Below are 8,088 nucleotides of genomic sequence, written 5' to 3' on the forward strand. Positions count from 1 at the left end.
AAAAAAAAAATCTCAGGTAATCTAAAATGTCAGGAATTATTTAAAAATAAATATAAATTTAAAACTTATTATATTGAAAAGATTGATGAATAATACTCTTGAATGTATGCAATGTTTGTATTTGTAATGCAATAACATAAATGGATAGATCAATGACAAATTGTAAACATATTGTATTATTTTATTTTACGATTTTATTTTATTTATTTAATAATTCAATAAACTTTACTTCTACTTTTCCTGGTCTTAGGTAATTTATAGATAACAATTATTTAAACAAACACTTTTGTACAGTTACAATACAGTTTTAGTACAGTTTGGGAGTAACTGTTGATTAAAAAAACAAAAAAAAGTTAATTCAGGTTAAAATTTTATAAGGAATAATTTTAAAATATCAAATTGATTGTAAATCAAGTGCAAATAGGTTTTTTAAATAAACCGAAGGGTTTATAAAGGCTTGTAAACGCCTTCAAACGCCTACGACCATACCACACTGAGCACACCCCATCTCGTCCGATCTGGGAAGTTAAGCAGTGTCGGGCGTGGTTAGTACTTAGATGGGTGACCGCTTGGGAATACCACGTGCCGTAGGCCTTTGCTTTTTGAATTCATCTTTTTTGTACTATTTTTCTTTCTGACCTATTTATACTTATTACTCGTTTATTTACATTTCTTTAACGCTTAAAAGAAAAGTAAATTCTAGTTATTAGCAAATAAAAACGTAAGCCAATCAGATAACGTTATTTGCTGTTTAAACCAATTAGAGCGCTAAAAAAGTGGTTTGACCAGTTTGAGATATCGAAAAAATAATGGCACCATCTTGTAGAGTACAATTTTCTGAGTTAAAATTAATACAATTAGTCTTTTATACTAAAACTTTAAAGTCTTTTTGTCCAAAAACAAATAAAAGCGTGGCTACTTGAAAAATCAAACGAAAATAAATTTTGCACTTTTGTATTGTGAGTCATAATAAGTTATTTACTGTTACCAACAGATACTAGCAAAAGCTTTTTAAAGTTTTGTATTAACTTAATGTATTTGTACTTAGTTTAAATTAATAGAGTTTATTTGGTTTACTTTATTATGTGTATTGAATGTGCTAGTATCTAAAAATAAATACAACTAAAACAAAACAAACAAGGAGAGTACTTGAATAGAACCAACACAATTTACAGACCAGTTGTGTACTAAATTTAAAGAAATTCTGAATAGTGAATATGCAATTATTATTATAAGTTCAAAGTTCACTTTAATTTAAATTAATGTATTTTGTAAATTGGTTTTATTTAATACGATAGTAGTGAATTACTTTATTTAATTTACTTTAGTATGTGTTGTATAACTTTATTTAAACCAGAAGCAAAACGGGATTATACTTTCAATAAACTACACAATTTACAGACCAGTTGTGTACTAAATAAAAAGCTATTGTGAATAGTGAATATGCAATTATTATTATAAGTTTATAAGTTCACAGTTTACAAAAGCTTTAGAATTTAGTTATTATTTGTTCATATTTGCATATCTAATTTATGAAAAGTTAGTGTTATGTGTATTGGCTTTTTAATTTCTTTATTTGTAGAACTGTTAGTTTTATATTCTAAAGAAACATTTTTAAATAAATATGTTTAACAAGTAACTTAAAAATGGAAGAAATATATTGTATATATTGTGAACTGTTTATATTTATTCTAGCTATTTGCTTAGTGTATTTATTAATGTGATTATTTTATTTTGTTGTTTGTCTTATAGTTTAATCGTATTGTGTTGAAATATATATAACAAATACAGAGGTTTAAAGTAAGTTTAAATGAAAATAAAATAAGACATATAGTTGAAATATAAGTTTAAAAAAATAGTTTTTTTTTTTTATTTCTTTGTTTGTTTGATTGTTTGTTTATTATATAATCGCGACGTGTCATTTTATTACTTTTAAGCATACTAAATATAATAATAGGTATAGTTATAGGAAAAATTCAATTAGTTTCTAATGTAATAAAAAAGTTTATTTCCACAAATAAATAAATACCTGAAAAATCAAATGAAAAATAAATTTCGCACTCTTGTATTGTGAGTCATAATAGGTTATTTACTGTTACCAACAGATACTAGCGAAGGCTTTTTAAAGTTCTATGTTAATTCAATGTATTTGTACTTAGTTTTATTAAAATGACAGTATTGATGGTTACGTTTATTAAGTATGTTTATTTAACGTTATGTAACTCAAGTAAAACCAGAAGCAAATAAGGAGACTACTTTCAATAAACTACACAATTTACATACCAATTGTATACTAAACTTAAAGCTATTCTATTTTATTCTTGATAGTTATTTTAAAGTTATTAAATTATACAAATGTATTTTGTAAAGTAGTTTTATAAAGTTACTATAGTTTATTTAACTTACTATAGTATGTGTTATATAACTTTAATTAAACCAGAAGCAAAAAGGGAGACTACTTTAAATAAACTACACCATTTATTGTTATATATAACTCTAATAAAACCAGAAGCAAAAAGGGAGACTACTTTAAATGAACTACACAAATTAAAAATATATTATTATTTATAAATCAATCGTGTTGTGTTTCAAAATACATTTTTCAAATAATGTTTTACAAGTATTTATCAGTTATTTAGTTTTCTTTTTATAGTTTAGCCGTATTGTTTTATTTATTTGTTATTATTTTTATTTAATTGTTTGCTTATTATATTTATCGCCATGTGCTTAAAAAATAAAACAACTATAAAGGTTAAAAAAGTAAGTTTAAATAAAAATAAAATGAAACATATAAAATAAGTTTATGATTTTTTTATTATTATTATTATTATTATTTAATTGTTTGCTTGTTATATTTATCGCGATGTGCTTAAAAGAATAGAACAAATACAAAGGTTTAAATTGTAAGTTTTAAATAAAATAAAATGAAACATACAAAATAAGCTTATGATTTTTTATTATTATTATTATTATTATTATTATTTTTATTTCATTGTTTGTTTAATATATCTATCGCGATGTGCTTAAAAAATAAAACAACTATAAAGGTTTAAAAAGTAAGTTTAAATAAAGATAAAATGAAACATATAAAATAAGCTTATGTTTGATTTTTTTATTTTACTTTTATTAAATTGTTTGCTTATTATATTTATCGCGATGTGCTTAAAAGAATAGAACAAATACAAAGGTTTAAATTGTAAGTTTTAAATAAAATAAAATGAAACATACAAAATAAGCTTATGATTTTTTATTATTATTATTATTATTATTATTATTTTTATTTCATTGTTTGTTTAATATATCTATCGCGATGTGCTTAAAAAATAAAACAACTATAAAGGTTTAAAAAGTAAGTTTAAATAAAGATAAAATGAAACATATAAAATAAGCTTATGTTTGATTTTTTTATTTTACTTTTATTAAATTGTTTGCTTATTATATTTATCGCGATGTGCTTAAAAGAATAGAACAAATACAAAGGTTTAAATTGTAAGTTTTAAATAAAATAAAATGAAACATACAAAATAAGCTTATGATTTATTATTATTATTATTATTATTATTATTATTATTATTATTATTATTATTATTTTTATTTCATTGTTTGTTTATTATATCTATCGCGATGTGCTTAAAAAATAAAACAACTATATTAAAAAGTAAGTTTAAATAAAGATAAAATGTAACATATAAAATAAGCTTATGTTTGATTTTTTTATTTTATTTTCATTTAATTGTTTGTTTATTATATTTATCGCAATCTGCTTAAAAAAATAAAACGAGTATTAAGGTTTGAAAAGTAAGTTTAAATAAAAATAAAATAAAACATATAAAATAAGCTTATGTTTTTTTTTTTTTTTTTTATTATTATTATTTTTATTCAATTTTTTGTTTATTATACTTATCGCAATGTGCTTAAAACGATAAAACAAATATAAAGATTTAAAAAGTACGCTTAAATAAAAAATAATACAAATAAAGTTTATTTATAATAAATATATATATTTAAAACATTAAAAAAAGTAGTTTATACATATTTTTATTTATTTATTTCTTTTAAACATATTAAATAAAGTATAAAAAAGTATTAAAACATTTAAACGTAGCATAAATAAGCTTAAAACATTAAAATAATCGAAAAGAAACAAAGAAATTGAAAAAAATCGGAAAAAATCGGCAAAAAAAGTTCAACAGCAACATTTGAGCATCATACACGTATGCATTACTTTACACTAGTGAGAGAGACGTGTTTGTGCGTTCGGTCGACTTGACGAGAAAGCGGGCTTAAAGCATTACTGTTTAGCACCCGAGGCGCGGCTATTGCAGCGGCGGCGAACGTGCTATGTAAACGCATTGGAGCAGCGTATGAAAAACTACAAGCGTCCAGCGGCGGTAGGCTTATAGCTTTGCGAAGTCGTCGAGACGAGTAGCCGACGCAGGCAGGCACGGCTCGAGGCGGGTAACTGCAGCAGACAGATGGCGTGTTGCTGCTGACGAGTTAACCGGCAGAAGGCAAACGGTTGGTCGGGAGAAAGAACAGTCAGTTGTATAGCTGCATGCTGCAGTCGACGCGGGCTGGCGCTTTAAACAGCAAAAGGCCGGCGCCGACTTTCAGTAACGTTCGCAAGGCTTTTAAGCCGAGTGATAGAAAAGGTCTGTATTTATACAGTAAAAACGCTCAGTCGAGCAACGGGTTTAAACGCCCTCGGATAGTTATCTGGTTGATCCTGCCAGTAGTCATATGCTTGTCTCAAAGATTAAGCCATGCAAGTGTAAGTACGAGCTCACGTACAGTGAAACTGCGAATGGCTCATTAAATCAGTTATGGTTCATTTGATTGTACGCTTTTACATGGATAACTGTGGCAATTCTAGAGCTAATACATGCGTAAAGCGCCGAACTGACGTGAGGCGCGCATTTATCAGACCAAAACTAACCGGCTTTCGGGTCGTTACAATGGTGACTCTGGATAAGCTTGCGGATCGCACGGCCTAGTGCTGGCGACATCTCATTAAAGCAACTGCCCTATCAACTATCGTCGGTACGGTATCGGCCTACCGAGGTTGTAACGGGTGACGGAGAATCAGGGTTCGATTCCGGAGAGGGAGCCTGAGAAACGGCTACCACATCCAAGGAAGGCAGCAGGCGCGCAAATTACCCATTCCCGGCTCGGGGAGGTAGTGACGAAAAATAACAATGCAGACCTCGTACGAGGTCCTGCAATTGGAATGAGTACACTTTAAACTTTTTAACGAGTATCCATTGGAGGGCAAGTCTGGTGCCAGCAGCCGCGGTAATTCCAGCTCCAAAAGTGTATATTTAAGTTGTTGCGGTTGAAAAGCTCGTAGTTGGATATAGGGACGGCGAGGTTGGTCGGTCGAAAGGCTAGCACTGGCCTCGTTGTTCTTGTTGGTCGGTGCCTTCGCGGTGCTCTTAACTGAGTGTTGCGGTGGTCCGGCAAGTTTACCTTGAAAAAATTAGAGTGTTCAAAGCAGGCTTTACGCTTGTATAATGTTGCATGGAATAATGGAATAGGACCTCGGTTCTATTTTGTTGGTTTTCGGAGCACGAGGTAATGATTAATAGGAACGGACGGGGGCATCCGTACTGTGCCGTTAGAGGTGAAATTCTTGGATCGGCGCAAGACGAACGACTGCGAAAGCATTTGCCAAGAATGTTTTCTTTAATCAAGAGCGAAAGTCAGAGGTTCGAAGACGATCAGATACCGTCCTAGTTCTGACCTTAAACGATGCCGACTAGCGATCGGGCAGTGTCGAACTTAAGAACTGTCCGGCAGCTTCCGGGAAACCAAAGTCTTTGGGTTCCGGGGGAAGTATGGTTGCAAAGCTGAAACTTAAAGGAATTGACGGAAGGGCACCACCAGGAGTGGAGCCTGCGGCTTAATTTGACTCAACACGGGAAATCTCACCCGGCCCGGACACAGCGAGGATTGACAGATTGAGAGCTCTTTCTTGATTCTGTGGGTGGTGGTGCATGGCCGTTCTTAGTTGGTGGAGCGATTTGTCTGGTTAATTCCGATAACGAACGAGACTCTTACTTGCTAAATAGCTGCTCGACCCATTGGGTCGGAGACAACTTCTTAGAGGGACTAGTGGCGTTTAGCCACACGAGATTGAGCAATAACAGGTCTGTGATGCCCTTAGATGTTCGGGGCCGCACGCGCGCTACACTGACCGGATCATCGTGTGTTCCCTAGGCCGAAAGGTCCGGGTAATCCGTTGAACCCCGGTCGTGCTAGGGATAGGGACTTGCAATTGTTTCCCTTGAACGAGGAATTCCCAGTAAGCGCGAGTCATTAGCTTGCGTTGATTACGTCCCTGCCCTTTGTACACACCGCCCGTCGCTACTACCGATTGAATGGTTTAGTGAGGTCCTCCGATTGAGCCTGGTACGTGCGGCAACGCACTCGCCGGTGTTCGAAAAGACGATCGAACTTGATCATTTAGAGGAAGTAAAAGTCGTAACAAGGTTTCCGTAGGTGAACCTGCGGAAGGATCATTAACGAATCGAAATTTGATTTCAAGCGACGTCTCTTCTTCGAAGGGACCGAGCCCTGTAACTGTTATAGTTCGGTCGCGTTGCTTCCTGACAGCGGGAGTAATAATTCAGCACGCAAGTGCTGGCGCGGCCGCTTCTTTTTGAACACAATTTTTTGGTTGCATTGAGATTGATTAACACGAGAGATCTCTTAGCGGTGGATCACTCGGCTCGAGCGTCGATGAAGGACGGAGCTAGCTCCGAGAAGTAATGTGAATTGCAGGACACATTGAGCATCGATATTCTGAACGCGTATTGCGGCCTCGGGTAATCCTGGGGCCACGTCCGTCTCAGGGTCTTTAACACACCGATCCTTTCATTAGTTTGAAAGTGCCTGCGACTCGTTTCTTAATTAAGGAGCGTGTCGTCAAAGACAGCTGGTCTGGCGATTTCACAGCTGAAGCGTGAGCAGCCTGCTGGCCTCGGGTGAGGTAGCAACGACGGTAGGTGCTCGAGAATAAGTTAAGTGACTTCAAAAGGCCGACGTACAAAGCGCATGTACTTTTATAGTACATCACTTTTGACCTGAGATCGGGCGGGACGACCCGCTGAACTTAAGCATATCACTAAGCGGAGGAAAAGAAACTAACAAGGATTCCCCTAGTAACGGCGAGTGAAGCGGGAAAAGCCCAGCGCTAAATCCGAGCCTTTTTGGAGGGCGAGGAAATGTAGCGTATGGAATTCAGCATGCGGCGAACCAACGACTGCCCACGTTCTTCTGATCGAGGCCTTTTCCCAGAGCGGGTGTTAGGCCCTTGGCGGCGGTCGTAATTCGTCCTAGCGGTTTTCCCGGAGTCGGGTTGTTTGGAAATGCAGCCCTAAGCGGGTGGTAAACTCCATCTAAGGCTAAATACTGGCTCGAGACCGATAGCGAACAAGTACCGTGAGGGAAAGTTGAAAAGCACTTTGAAGAGAGAGTTAAAGAGTACGTGAAACCGCTTGGAGGCAAACGGAGGCGCCCATCGAGTCGCCGGACGTTTTCAGGCGCTGCGAGAGCTGTCCTACTGTTTGAGTGATCTTCGGAGACTCTTACGGTTGCGCTGGCGTCGCGGCGCTGCACTAGCGTTCGGCGAGGGCCGCGACCGGTTGCTGGGCTGACTTTGGTCGTTCGCAAGGTAGCTCTTCTTCGGAAGAGTGTTATAGGCGTTCGATTAGCTTCGGCTCGGCGACCGAGGAGAGATTCCGCGTCGGTCTTCGGACAGGCTGCGTGTTGATCGCTGGAATACGGCTTTGGAAACTGCTCGCAGTCTCTAGAGTTTGTACAAGGCCTTCTTCGCGTTAGCGCTCAGACGCCAGGGGTCTGCGGCTTAAGCTGGCCACGTCTCCGACCCGTCTTGAAACACGGACCAAGGAGTCTAACACGCGCGCGAGGTGTTGGGCAGTACGAAACCCGAAAGCACAGTGAAGGCAAACGAGGCGAGATCCTTTCATTAGGCGCATCGCCGGCCGATCCCATAGGCCGCGTCCTAGGGGTCGAGCAAGAGCGTGCTTGTTGGGACCCGAAAGATGGTGAACTATGCCTGAACAGGCT

At 35.8% G+C, this 8,088-nt stretch overlaps 4 non-coding genes across 4 annotated transcripts in view; all 4 read left to right on the top strand.

Annotated features, from left to right (window-relative positions):
- Positions 1-475: 475 nt before the first annotated feature.
- LOC145846500 (5S ribosomal RNA) lies at positions 476-594 on the top strand. Its single transcript, XR_014370790.1, has one exon. It is a non-coding gene; the product is annotated as a 5S ribosomal RNA (ribosomal RNA).
- Positions 595-4,713: 4,119 nt separating this feature from the next.
- On the top strand, positions 4,714-6,521 carry LOC145846519 (small subunit ribosomal RNA). The gene has a single exon (XR_014370808.1). It is a non-coding gene; the product is annotated as a small subunit ribosomal RNA (ribosomal RNA).
- A 182-nt stretch (positions 6,522-6,703) lies between these two features.
- On the top strand, positions 6,704-6,856 carry LOC145846504 (5.8S ribosomal RNA). Its single transcript, XR_014370794.1, has one exon. It is a non-coding gene; the product is annotated as a 5.8S ribosomal RNA (ribosomal RNA).
- A 222-nt stretch (positions 6,857-7,078) lies between these two features.
- LOC145846524 (large subunit ribosomal RNA) overlaps positions 7,079-8,088 on the top strand; it is a 3,631-nt gene continuing 2,621 nt past the window's right edge. The window contains exon 1 of the ribosomal RNA XR_014370814.1: positions 7,079-8,088. This exon is cut by the window's right edge and continues 2,621 nt beyond it. This is a non-coding gene — a ribosomal RNA (large subunit ribosomal RNA).

This window comes from Thalia democratica, unplaced genomic scaffold (assembly GCF_965202585.1).
Source record: "Thalia democratica unplaced genomic scaffold, ktThaDemo2.hap1.1 HAP1_SCAFFOLD_483, whole genome shotgun sequence".
Classification (NCBI taxonomy): Eukaryota; Metazoa; Chordata; class Thaliacea; order Salpida; family Salpidae; genus Thalia; species Thalia democratica.